General features: G+C 38.1%; 1 pseudogene; it reads left to right on the top strand.

Moving 5' to 3' along the window:
* Positions 1–14,495, top strand: part of LOC114473029 (electrogenic sodium bicarbonate cotransporter 1-like) — a 46,937-nt pseudogene that overhangs the window by 12,644 nt on the left and 19,798 nt on the right.

Below are 14,495 nucleotides of genomic sequence, written 5' to 3'. Positions count from 1 at the left end.
AATTATGGAAGAGCCTAATGGGACGTAGACAGTGTGTTTGATGTGTAAGCAGCAGTGTGTGTAAGAATGTCACTACAGTGTGTATGTGGAGCTGTGCTCACGAGTTACACAAGCGCTGACGGTCCATTATGAGGGTTAGACCCACGGGCCAGACGACTAGAACCCCAACTCACAACACCCGCTGGCAGACGTGGCGCACGCTTTCATCAGCTAATCGTGTTTCTTGTGTTTGGCCCCCGCACCCACCTCATTGGTTCCGTCACATGCTGAGGGCCCGGCCACTTAAATGTTGTGTGCAGCTACAACAAGGCTTGGTTTTTATTGATAACACTAGTTGGGAAGGCTTCAGAGGTGCGTGGTGTTGTGTACACCATGTGACGTCAATCACACACACCTCGTGCATAACTGCGTATCCACCAAAACACAGCAGATGATGCCTGGGGCCTTTAAGGCACATTCAACAGATTCTTTTCTTCATTGGTCGACGATAATGGTCAAGAATTTTATATTTTTAATGAGCTCTTATTGATTACGATTAAAGTCAACTTGAATATGGCAACATTTGATGCTAACGCTCTCTTGCTATTCATAAGATACCACACACTTTTAGCTTTAAACCAGACATGTCATTTCAACAGTTTTTGGGACGTCCCACGCACTTCGGCCTCAAAAAATTCAGGCATTTTTACCAATTGTTCCATGATTTTTCAATATTCACACTGCCTTTTTAGTTTAATACGATCAATACTTTTAAAGATATGGATAATGTAGTGGGGGGGGTTCCATGTTCATCTTCCAATATGTCAGGAACTCCATCACATAGAAAGGTAAATATGGTATAGTAATAAGCTCCACCCACTCTCTCACAATATAGAAATAGTTCTGCTATACATCCTATCTGGTGGACATGTCAGCTCCTCTAAATAGTCACAGTCCGTGTGTGTTTGGGTCTGGAACATGTTTGGGTCTTCAGTAAACTACTTACTATATGTCTCAGCTCCCTGTAATATGATGAACTTAGAGCTATGAACATAGACTGTTCACATCACTAATGATTAGTCACAGATATGCATTGGTTCTAGACTCTCACGCTCTGGAAAGATGAAAAAATATACTTTTTTTTTTTTTTAAACTATTTTCTTTGGCCTATAACTGCATATGATCTGTTTTAATTTATAGTATAAAAGTTACTCTTTCTTTAGATATAAAAACATATTTCTCAATGCAACTTTTCATTTTTATTTTGACCCAAACTTTGGGTCAATGAAAACCATTGTTGCTTTGCTCTGTGTCCAATAATCATTTCTTGTTTTTTATTAGTAACATAATAAATATAACAACCATTGCATATGAACACATTTCACATATTTTACATTTTCTCTTTTTTTTGTTGAGGTGTTTTTCCATCAAAATACAGTAATATATCATTATCAAAACAGTAATTCTAATGATCAAAAAAAAAATTGCAGTGTGCCTATCGAATAATTAAGAAACATTTGGTAAAAAGTTCTGATTTTTTTTTTTTTTTTTTAAGACAACTGCGTGAACCATTTGTTGAAGTGACCCATAGGTAGATGGTTTACCTTTTTACAATCTGTGCAAATTAATCTATATTTCTAATAGATTTTACTGCTTTAAAATGTTTTGGGTGATATTTCTTTTTCATGCTCTCGTCTCATGGCAAAGACAAACGTTCTAGAGTTGAATAGTCGTGAACAATGGTCGTAGCCTTCCTGATAACGAGTTGCGCTGCTCTCGACCTTCACATTGGCTAACATGAGATGGCCCCGCCCACTTCCAACTGTCCTATCTTAAAAATAGTATCTTAAAGGCAGCGATTGAGGATTAAGAGGTTGCTTATGCCTCTGCGGAATCCTTTACATCGAGGAAGACTCCGGAATAGTCTCAACTTTCTACTTAACCCCGACTTCACCTGAAGGTTGTACAACGTTCCCAAAAAAGTGTTTTTAATAGTAGAAATGGAAACGGGGTGGTTTTTGTCTTTGTTGTGTAACTACAGCCTTTAGAGAGGAAAGAATCAGATTGTTCTGCACTGATCAAACAGAGAAACTCAAATGTCACAAAGTTCCTCTTTAATGTGGGTGGGCTGTGGAAAAGTTTCCATTCTTAAGCTTCATCCTCGTGCAAAAGGAATTAGTTTAATAGAAAAAATAAGACAATTTTCCTTTAAGTCTCTTTTCTTTTTAAACGTCTGATATAAAGTTGATTTAACCATTCCAGAAATGTAAATCTCAAGCACACAACCTTGTTTTAGCCTCTTTTTTTGTCTTATAAAACTTTCCTAAATGCATATTAAACTCATTGATTCTTTACAGAGTATCTAATTATTCATTGCATTTTATTTAAAATATTTGGTTTTTAAGGCTTATCCTCAATGTTTTGTGCCATGTGTTTCAACCTTGTGGTCCTGACCTCGTGTGTGGTCACCCAGAATTCAAATGGGGTCGCTTGAAATCTTTAGTAATTGATAAGAAATAAAATTAACAAATTGAAATTATATTTATGTATTTTTAATTATTCTCTTTTAAATTATTTTAATTTATTTAATTTAATTAACCTTGTCTGCACATGCTGATGAAGGATAGTACAGTCTTTTTACGACAGCTACGCATGTTTTATTATTGCAATTAAATAAATACATGTATTTTATTGCATAATTTCAAATTAAAACACCACACACAGTCTCAAATAACTGTATGTTTTATACTTTTACTTTGTCAAATGTAAGTCTAGTTCAGATAGAATACAGTATAATGTCTCTGTCGCCAGAAATTTGTGATAAAATGGGGTCACGACCCTAAAAAGGTCAGAGAACCACAGTGCCCCCCCCCCCCCCTCATTTTTCTCTTTTTCTCCACTGATTTAACCAATGTGAGTGACCTTTCTTTATTTGAATGTTGAATCATTTTATTGTCCAGTTCTATCCGTTAACTTTCCTCCGTCTCTCCGTAGTTTCTCCAGCCGAGCGGATTCGCTTCATCCTCGGTGAGGAAGATGACGGCCCGCCCCCTCCTCAGCTTTTCACCGAGCTGGACGAGCTCCTGGCCGTGGACGGACATGAGATGGAGTGGAAGGAGACCGCCAGGTGAGCCCCCCTCCACCCTCCTCTAGTGTTAGGGGGGTGAGGGTGAGGGTGGGGGTTTCCTGCCTCACAATCCCTTAAGAGGAACTCAATCCCCCATAAATAGTGTTTAGTATGTGTAGGTAAACGGAGCTCCTGCTGACTCTTATCTGAGATCTGTTTTACCTGCAGGGGAAGAAAAACAGGAGTCATAGCTTCACTGTTGTATTTCTTTTAAAGTAAAAAAGCCTTTTTTCAGGCACCTCTTTTTTGGCATTTGCAGCATTTGTTGTAGATTGTAGCTAAATTAATGTTATGCAAGTAAAGAAAATTAAATTAAATTTATATTTTATGCACAAATGCAGATTTACATGCATTAGTATTTAAATTTAGAAAGAAAGATTTGACGATGATTGTTTTTGTTTGTTTTTTTTTAAACATTAAGATGGTGTTTAGGGCTGTGCATTGCCATGAATCTAATGATACGATCTATGATTAGCATGATGTCACGATACGATTTATGTCCCGATACTAAACAATACGTTATACGTCGTGTTATCTATAATTAAAAATGTCACTTTTGCAAAGTACAAAATAGTATGAAATACTATTTATTTTAAACTTGTAATACAAGTAAATGGTAACTAACTGTAATCAAAGCACCAATATCAAAAGCAAGTGGTATATTTATCAAACTGTCAAATTACATTATTTCTAAAAGTTTAACTTTTGCTTCTACAACAGATTCTGATTTTGTTAAGTTCCAAAAATCTTTTAAAGAAAGTAATAATTAGCGAAAGTGCCCAAAATAAAGTGTAATCACTGTTTAAGCTAAAATCCATTGTGGGGTGAGGTAGTTTTAAAAAGGTCTGATGGTGCGTTCACTGACACCTGGTGACCCAGTGATGACGTTCTATTCATACGTTTAACAGTTTTCAACTCTTATGGGGTTTGTGTGAACTCTAGAAAGTGTTTCCTTCAACATGTTCTAATATATTAGACACAACCAGACAGAGTTTCTTTCCTTTGTTCTGCTCGTTGAATGAAGGGAAATGTGAATAAAGTCTGAGGTCGAGGACGTCGTCTAGAACTGACTTCTCCCACTGAGTCAGCCCGTCATGGGCATGAGGCCAAAGCTGGAGGGATACTCTATCCCTGGAGGAAACAGCATCCCCAGGGCCTGAGCAGAAAGGCTCTTTGTGAGGCAGGAGCAGAAAGACTTACCTTCGAGGTAATGTGGTGTGGCGCAGACGACTGTCGCCGTTCTAAACGCGCAGTGCACGTTCTGCCGTCTGGGTGCTTGTTTTTTTTAATTCCATGGCGTTCTGCATCCCCTATTGCTGACTCAACACTGAGACCAACACACAACACTGACTGACTGTTATGGAAAGAAAAGTGAATCCAACTTGTCGCCTTAGGTTGTAGACTCTATTTACTCATAAATATATACTTAAATCACTGTTATTCAATACTTTACAGTGAACTTTACCCTTTAGATCAGTGGTTCCCCAAATAAAGGTCCCAGAGAGCGGGGACCCCCACTGTAGCTGAAGGTGGTTGAACACAGACATGAACATTGAAGAACAGTCATGTGGAGACAGGACCATCTATAAGGGGGAATAAAGGGGAGAGATTTTTGGGGTCCATCCATAAAGTCAGTAAAATGATGGTCCATTGTTCTATGAATCTGTGATAACCACATTTATTTATTCATCTGAATAATATCCACTGTTATCCAGGAACGTTTATTATTATTATTATAGTCATCTTAAAGATGGAAATCCTGGTTTTAATCAGAAATAAAATGGTTCAAAGTGACTAGAAAAGGTGGTGAAATGAGATTTTAAAAACCACAGAAATTGGTTAAAAGTTGCACATTAGAGTGGACAAACACAGAGAGACAAATGGTAAAAATGGTTCAAAGTGTCAATATGGGCTTAAAAGTGGCAGGAATGGGGGGGAGGGGCTTGGGGTAAAACTAATTAAAAAAGTCGGAACAATTAGTTTAAATCGGTAAATATTGGGCATGATAAATCGCAAATGTGGTTAAATTGGCAAAAATAAGCATGAAATATGGTGAAGAGGTTAAAAGTGACAATAATGGGTCAACATTAGGAATGTCACGGTTCCTGATCAAACATTTTAAGCAGCCAACAAAGTAAATGCACAAAATGACTCCAAAAATGACACAAAATGGCAACAAAACAAAAAAACTCACAAAATTATAGCACGATCACAAAACGACAACTAAAACACACAAATAACTCACAACAACATAAAATGAACTGAACAAAATATGCTAAGTGACCACAAAAAAACAAAAAAATTTACATCATAAATGCATGAAATGACAACACAAACTGTTTGAATGATCTGAGCATTAATAAAGGAAAGAACAGACTCAACATATGTGACATTAGGTAAAAAACTGGTGGAAAGGGTTTATAAGTACTGAAAATGTCAGTTGAAAGTGGAAAATGTGCAGAAAAGGCTTTGAAATGTGATGGATAAGTGTCAGAAATGGGAGAAATGTAGCAAAAATCCATTAAAAGGAGCAAAAATGTAGCGATAAAAAGTGATGAAAATAAATTACAATATGGAACGTTTGGTGTTTTTGCAGAAAAAGGGTAAAAATAAAAGGCAAAAATGGCTCAAATTGTTAACAAACATTCCTTGATTCCTGAAGGCATCTGGGGACCCCCTGCCATAGAGACCCACTTTAGGATGTTCAAACTGTCGTCACCTCTGACCTTTCCTTGGTGTGTTTTGATGCTCTGGTGTTTAGGTGGATCAAGTTTGAAGAGAAGGTGGAGAAGGGTGGAGAGCGATGGAGTAAACCTCACGTAGCGACGCTGTCCTTACACAGTCTGATGGAGCTGAAACGTTGCATCGAGAAAGGAACCATTATGTTGGACCTGGAGGCGTCGTCGCTGCAACAAGTTGTCGGTAAGAGACACGGGTCAGACTCCTCCCCTCTGATGAAGAAGTTCATTTCGTCTCAACTTGACTGTATTTTATTTATTTTTTGGTCAGAAATCATCACTGACAACCAGATCGAGACGGGCCAGTTGAATCGGGACCTGAGGGAGAAGGTCATGTACACGCTGCTGCGAAAGCATCGCCACCAAACCAAGAAGTCCAACCTTCGCTCTTTGGCAGATATCGGCAAAAGTGTCTCCAGTGCAAGTCGACTGTTTTCCAACCAGGAGAACGGTACGCTTCTCCCTCTAAACCTCATCTGAACTTAGACACTCTGAACTATTTTAATCTCATTTCTTTTTTCTTGCACTAACCGCTACAGCTAATGCTAACTCTTCCTTTTTCTCCTGCCTTTCCTTATCCAACGTTGCTGTTTCTGTCTCTGCTTCCTGCTGTCTGTCACTTCCTCTTCTCTGACATCCACCACGCTGCAGCACGCAGTCCTCTAGAGCAAACCGTGCCTTGTTTAAACCCACAAGACTCAGAGGAACCGTGTGAGGTCACCAGGAGCTCCAGCATGGGATACCTCTGTAAGTGAGGTCACTAGATTTAGTTTTAGTCCAAAGTCTATGATTAAAACTAAAACGTATGATCTCCTGACGTGTCCCGTTCTTTGTCAGAAGCTTCAATTCATATTTATAACCTGATGTTGGAGGATGTTGAGGCTTGTCCCTGCCTTCCACGCAACAAAAGTAGTTTTTAATTGGATAATTTCCCCAAAACAAACTTATACTGTCTACTGTATACTATACTGTATACTATAAGTAATCACACTGAGGCTAATTATCTCTGTTGATTCTCCACCTTTACTTTGAAAGTTCTGAAAACATTTGAAGTGAGAAAGTGACCAATGTTCTCATTTGATCCATAAAACGTAGACACATTTCAGAGACCCTCCATTGTGCTACTTACTAGGCTTCCTGTTCACTTCAAAATAAGAGCCTTATTTACAAGAAAAGTTAAACTAATGGAAGACAAGAAGAGATGCTTTTATTTTAAAAAGAGGATGTTTGATCTTTAGCTTGAATTGTCCCAAAACAATTTTACATTCCACTCGAAATGCATCATGGGAGGGTTGAGTATGACAAGTGTGCACACCGTGCATACTTGAAGAATCTCCATATAGTATACATCCAGATATTTCTCTCATACTCGATATTTTCATACTATCTAATGTGAACGCACTACATACTCATTTAGACGTCATACTTAGTGTGAGTAGTCAAATAAACACTGGTGACAAAGTATTTGGAGAACAGGAAAACTACCACCATTTATTTTAATTTTAAACAATGTAATATCCAGTCAATCTACCACACGCCCCATGATCATGAGTTATAGGCATGACTTCCTCTGTGTTGCTACTTTTTGCCTGAGGTTTGAATGAAATCTTTTTTTTTTTTTTTATACCATGTCTGCACATGCTGTTGAAGGTCAACAATACATGTAGTGTAATCTTTTGTGGTATCTACAAATGCTTTATTATTGCAATGAAAGAAACACTTTTTTAGAGGAAAAGATGTGAAACGAGAAGGCAGGGTTACACCCTGGTGAGGGGGAAGGTAACAGGGGAAAGGAAGTTAGGGTGGGACAATGGGAGTGATTTTGGTTGTAAGTATAATGCGATGCTACTGTTGTGCATAATGTGTTCTATTAAACGAGTCCGGGGACAAAAGAGGGTGAGGCGACACCCGGTTTAAGTATAATGATGATGAATGTGAACTGAGAAAGGAGCCTGAGGCATGCCAGTGAATACACAACCCCAATGTCCCACCGCCCGCAGAATCATCTAAATGTTAAAACCAACCATACAGGAGGGGGCGTGGTCCTCACCCTACAGGCCAATATGTGAGAAACTACCCACACACACAGACACACACACAGACACACAGACACACAGACATTCACTCTACGTCGTACAGTGAATGTCGTCAGATCAGCGTAACAGACGACCAACATTAACCAATCATCCAATAATCATGTCCATACTGACACCTGTCAGCCAATCACAGCTCCGCCCCTGTACAATTCCCATTACAAGTGCTAAGAATATCTGTCCAAACAAAGTTTCTAATTCATGTAAGCTTTGCCTGATAAAGCACATTATATGAAATATTATGCAGTAAAAACTCCATTAATCACAGCGTATTTTACAACATATTTCCATCTAGAATGAGAACTAAAGCCACAGAGGAGCTCCTAATATACATATTTTAGATCTTAGAGAGCGCACGTAGCCCTTGTCCACCTCTACCAGACTCCAGTATTTTCTGGGATTTTTCTCTTTTGTGATTATAAGAAACTTTATATCTGAATTATTTTGGCCACAGGACAAACAACCAAACACACAGCAGCTCTTCAGCATGATGACACAACGTTGTTAAAACCTAAACAAATATGACGACCGGCTTTGCTGGATTCCAGAAATGTGGAATGATTGACTGTTACAGGTCCAAATTACAATTTCATCTTTATTTATTAATTTTGGCCACTGTATTATGTAATTGAAGTAATAAATGTAAATTTAAATGTAATGTTTTTGGTATAATTTATCAGAGCGTGGTTTATTAAAGTATTCAAGCATTTTATGCTAATCGCTGAGGCATCGAGCTTCAAACTAAGTATGAAGTCAGAAAGTTGGCATTAGCTTCGGAGAGGGTGGTAGCCGCCCCTCTGTACCACTACATGGGAGCCCGGCACCCTCCACTCTCCACGGAGGCTGTAGCCTACACTAGATGCCCCCCCCCCCAAGGCCCCCAGTCCAGTCTGAAGCAGCACGTGCAGCGTCACATCAAACAGCGTTTAGACAGCAGACAGGCGTGCCCCCAGAAGGCCCCGCCCCAGAAACCCCCAGCCCTGACACGTAGCCCACGTGTCCTGCCAGACATAGGTCTGGTGCCCCCCCCACCCACCCCCTCCAGGGAACCCAGCTGGACAGGCCCGACAAGTGCATTCCACAGCTGGATTTTCTTATTTTCAGCAGTAGTTTTCAGAGATTTTCTCCACTTTCACTACCTTTAGTGAAGCTTAATAAAGCAACAGTGACGTCTGCACTCGTTGATCCTGATTTTAATGTCAAACTGGTTCGACTCTAGACTTTCTGTAAACGTGACTCACAGTGAGGAGCCTGTTGATGCATGACACTGGTATGTGTTGTGACTCGCGTAAAGCGTGATTCTAACATCAGATCATTGAATGGTTTAGTTAATGTAATTTAACACCTGTCTCCTCTATGGCACCAGGCCTAAACCTGATGTTTCTGTCTCTCTCTGGACATTTCCTCCTTTGCTTTTCTCATCCTCCAAACACCAAAGTCATGGATACAAATAAATATCTCATTATTCAACCTTTATCTCACCTATTTGTTTGCAGGCAGTCCAACAACCGCCCATCGTAACTTCACGTCCAACAGCCTGAATGACTTTTCTGATAAACCAGAGAAGGATCAGGTAAATGTTTCATTCACACGTCACAAATGCCTTTGATGTTTGCCTTTGTGTCATTCTGTGTATCTACCACATGTTTCTCCCACAGTTGGAACTCATTGGTGTTAAATAAAGCCCCCCCCCCTGTTAAAAAGTAACGACTGGCATTACGCTCCAGCGACTCCTAATGAACGTGAACATTTGTCAAACCACTGACCTTTGGTGTCGCGCTAGATCCTGTTAATATTCTATCAATCTCACACATGTTCTTCTTGTAAACATTATTCTGCTTAACTCGTACAGAGATTTACACAAGCTTCAGAAATGCCACCAGGTGCCCATTACTGTTTTTAGATTTTCACATCATAGATTGAAATAAAAATTACAAATTTAGTCTTGTAAAGCTTTTCTTAATATTTCACCCATAATCATAAGGCGCAGACATACTTTTAAAGACAATAGATTTGGTTAACTTAAAGCATTATTGTATTGGCAGTATTTCATTTTTTTGTTATAGATAATTGTCACATTCTCTGTTTTAGTTGAGGAATAAGTTCATGAAGAAACTTCCCAGAGATGCCGAGGCGTCAAACGTTCTGGTTGGAGAAGTCGACTTCCTGGAGACTTCGTTTGTGGCGTTTGTTCGTCTGCAGCAGGCCGTCATGTTGGGAGCGCTCACCGAGGTCCCAGTGCCCACCAGGTACAGGGTTGTGTTATCATCGTCCCAGTGTGGGGACACGTTCACAAGCTTCTGCTAACGTTTTCTGTCCTCAGGTTTCTATTCGTCCTGTTGGGACCAAAAGGCAAAGCGAAGTCCTATCGAGAGATTGGCCGAGCCATCGCCACCCTGATGTCAGACGAGGTAAGGTGGTGGTTCGCCATCTTTGTTTGAGTTTAAAGCTGCTGGGGACGATCCTGATATTTTATTTTATTTTTTAACACTGATAAATATATAGTCTAGACTAGTGGTACCCAAACTTTTCACGCTCCCGCACCCCTTCAGACATTTAACCTGAAACCATGTACCCATGTACATAATAATGTAATGTCATATACAACGTAGCCCTACAGTGAAAATCTGGCCCTTTAGATGATCAAATTCAGCCTGGACGAGAAAATAAAAAATGATTGTCCAGATTACCAAATAATCCAGTTGTAGATAAATCAGCTCAGATATTTAAATATACAAATTCAATATATATTCCACAATATTTGGAGAATCCTAATTTTACCATGACTGCAGTCATTTTAAATTTAAAATTGTTCAAATAAGTCAATATTCCTGCAATTATTTAACATAATTTCCACAAATTAATTAAAAATTGCAGGATTTTGAAAAAAAAAAAAACGTAATTTACGCAATGATTCATGTTTTCTCTGAATCGGATGCTCTGAGGGGGCCTTGATACATGGGGGGGTGAAAGTTTCATTATAGAAGTTTAAGAAATGTTTTTATTTTGTGTTTTTTTCACCAAAACAGGAAAACAGTGATTCGCTTTCTGTACATTTAGTTCTGGTTTATTTATGGTATTTTTGGTGATATGACGTTACATTTCAGGTTTATTTCCAGTGATATTAACATCATTAGGCCCTGTATGTGCCACGTCTTTGACAGTTGTTTTTGTGGATTAGAACAATATTAGGGATCATTTTTAGCACTAAATACTCTTTGGAAACAATAGAGAGAATGTTTTGTGGTTATTATCTACAGGAACGCCACAGACATTATCCTCCCCAGGTTTTCATTACATTTGTTTATGTGAAATCTAGTCATTTGACCTTTTGGGATCTTTTTTGATACGTTTTCCACACAAAGATAATGGGAGTGATACTATTCCAGGTTCTACTATCAATGTTTGTTTTAATGAAAGACTTTATTATGATGGTCTTAAGCCAATAAACAAAAGGTAACTCAAAACTATTTTGGGGGGAAATGAATCGTTCAGCCTTTTATTGTTGATAAGGTGGATTTGTAACGTAGCCTTTCCTCACTGTTACAGCGGGGCCACAAAATATGATTTTTCTGATCCAAGGGCCACATTATCAACATTAATGTCAACATTTAGAATAATGACCCATTAGAGCATTAATACATGTTAGAGCAAACAGTTTGTGTTGTCATTTTTTGTGTTTTTGTTCATTTTTTTTGTGGTCATTTTGTGTAATTTTTCTCTTATTTTGCTTTTTCTGTTGTCTTGTCATTTTGTGTGTTTTTGAACACATTTAGTAGATTTTCCCTTCATTGTGTTACTTTGTTGTTGTTCTGTGTGTTATGAGCCAATTTGTGTATTTTTGTTGTCATTTTGTGATCTTTCTATATATTTTTATGTTTTTGTTCCCGTTTTTGGAGTCATTTTGTGTATTTTATTTTGAGGGCTGCTCAAAATGTGTGATCAGGAAATCTAACTGATAACCAATGAGCATCGTGTACCCTAGGGGTACAAGATGGCACTACAGGGGGTACTTGAGAGATAGTGGAAAATTAACAAATAAAAGCATTAAAAATATGGGGTTTCATAATGTTTATTTTTAGTTAAAAATGATAATCATATTAAATATTACCATCAACTGACAAAATGACAAGGTTAGACAGTACAAAACGACAATAAATGAGATAAAAATACACAAGATCGCTACAAAATACACAGAAATAACAGAAACATACAGAACGACAACAAAAACACACTGAGATAAATTTAAATGATACCAACAACACAAATAAGATAGAAAACACACAAAATTATTTTGATTAAAACTTGAACTGCAAATATGTCAGTGTTGGTTCCACACCAGGAAATGACCATAAATGATAAACATAACTATAGAAATAAATCTAAATACTTTCATTCACTTATTTACAAAATGAGATATTTAAAAATGTTTATCACTCATTCATTCTATTATTATCATCTATATTTCACAGAATTCTGAGCTAAGTGTTGTCATCGTTCTAAGGGGGTAGTTTGAGAACCACTGACCTAGCGTAATATTACCCACATGCCTCAGCTCCTCCCAGCGTTATCTCATGTGTCAACATCAGTGTACAGGAAGTGTGTTTCCAGGATTTCCTCCTGGTAAACATGACCCTCTCGACTCTCCTTTAACGGTTTATCACCACCCAACGTTTTACGCTCTGTGTACACTGTCAACATGTGGAGAATATTCCAGTGTGCTGCTTGTTTGGGGTCTTTTTTTCCCCTAAAACCCTCCACGTTGTGTTTTTTCTGCTGAGCTGAGTATCAACAGAGCTGCTATTTTGGTTTGCTCCAGGTTTTCCATGATATCGCCTACAAAGCGAAGGACAGGCAGGACCTGCTGGCTGGGATCGAGGAGTTCCTGGAGGAGGTCATTGTGTTGCCTCCTGGGGAGTGGGACCCCAACATTCGGATAGAGCCCCCAAAGACCCTCCCCTCCCCGGATAAGAGGTTAGCTCCAGTCTGATCACATGGACAACGTAACAACGTGACAAAAATCATCCCTATAAATCATAAGAACCCCAGATTTGAGTCAGTTATGTTTTTTAATTACAATTACGTCTTCAATTATAATTAAATACGATAACAGTGATCAGCATTTTTCCCAATTACAATTACATTCTCAATTACTAAAGTTTAATCACAATTACTGAGCCTTTAATAAATGTAATAAAACGTAGCCTTCCTCTTGTGTTAGCTTTGTTAGCATCTCTAATGATAACGGATCAGTTTTGAACCATGTTTTAATTATCTATCATCTAATTAGTTTCTCATCTCTTGGTTACCTTCTTAGGGTTCCTAATCAATAAATATTAGTATTAATATTTTTGGGGTGGGCTTTTTTCTGTCCATATACATCTAGATTTATTAATTAATTTTCAATTAAAATGACATCATAATTGTAATTTATTATCAATTGGTTTATGACATCATGACACATCATATAATTATTCTGCATCTGAATAACTTCAGCTCAACGTCTGTGTTTTTACTGTAAAGCACTTTGTGATTTCTATCTATGAAAGTGTTTTATAAATAACATTTACTTACTTAGATCTCAAACATGTGGAATGTTGCTTTAATGCACTTTGTTAACTTTAAACCCAGGGTAGAGGCTTCAGGTCAGGGGTCTCGAACTTGTTGCATGAAAAATACAGATTTTTGGGGGATTTACAAGAGCAGTTTCAACCTTTGTAACTCCATTTATGGACCATTTTTAACGTTATTTTAGGAAAGATTGCAGGATGGAAAAAAACACTGTATTTTCAATTAAAATGACATCAATTGTTGGAATAAGACTAGAGAGAAAAGACAAATTATGATTGCAAAATAGTGTTTGTAATAGTGTAGAAACACGTGGCAGGTTATAAATGTCAGCTTTGTTTTGGTCTCGTCCTAAAGGAAGAACATGTACGCTGGGTTAGAGGCGCCTCAGATGAACGGCGACGCCCCCCATGATGACGGAGGAGGAGGGGGTCACCAGGTTGGAGAGGAGCTGCAGCGCACCAAACGGTAATTTTACTCTGTACTGATCTGATTAATAACTAGTAACTAAATAATCTGAATATATGGACTTATTCTGTAAGAATCTTATTAAAACATGTTAAAATGTGGATGTTTTGCAGTAAATTGGATTAATACCTGATGTCTGTCAATGTTTCTTAGTTTTGTAAAGGCGCTGATATTTTTCTCAGTTCACAAGAGAAAATGATCTGCACTGGACGAAAAGAACAAAAACCTCTTTCACTGTAGTTTTCATTGAGTTACAATGAAAATAAAAGCATCTCTGTTCTCCATTCTTACGCCCTGTTCACTAAACCGTAAAGGCAGTAAAACATTACATGACGATGGGGGGGGGGCGATACCTTTTAAAATCTTAGCATATAATATATATTGCATTTATCCAGGGGTGAATCACATATACAGACATAGGCAACTGGTGGCCATTGGTCTAATTTTATGTGGCCCCCAAAGTTAACGTACAAAACGACAAAAAAATACTCAAAACAAAAGCAAGAATGCATTAAAAATACA

This window comes from Gouania willdenowi, chromosome 12 (assembly GCF_900634775.1).
Source record: "Gouania willdenowi chromosome 12, fGouWil2.1, whole genome shotgun sequence".
Lineage (NCBI taxonomy): Eukaryota > Metazoa > Chordata > Actinopteri > Blenniiformes > Gobiesocidae > Gouania > Gouania willdenowi.
This window is presented reverse-complemented; position numbering and strand designations above follow the sequence as displayed.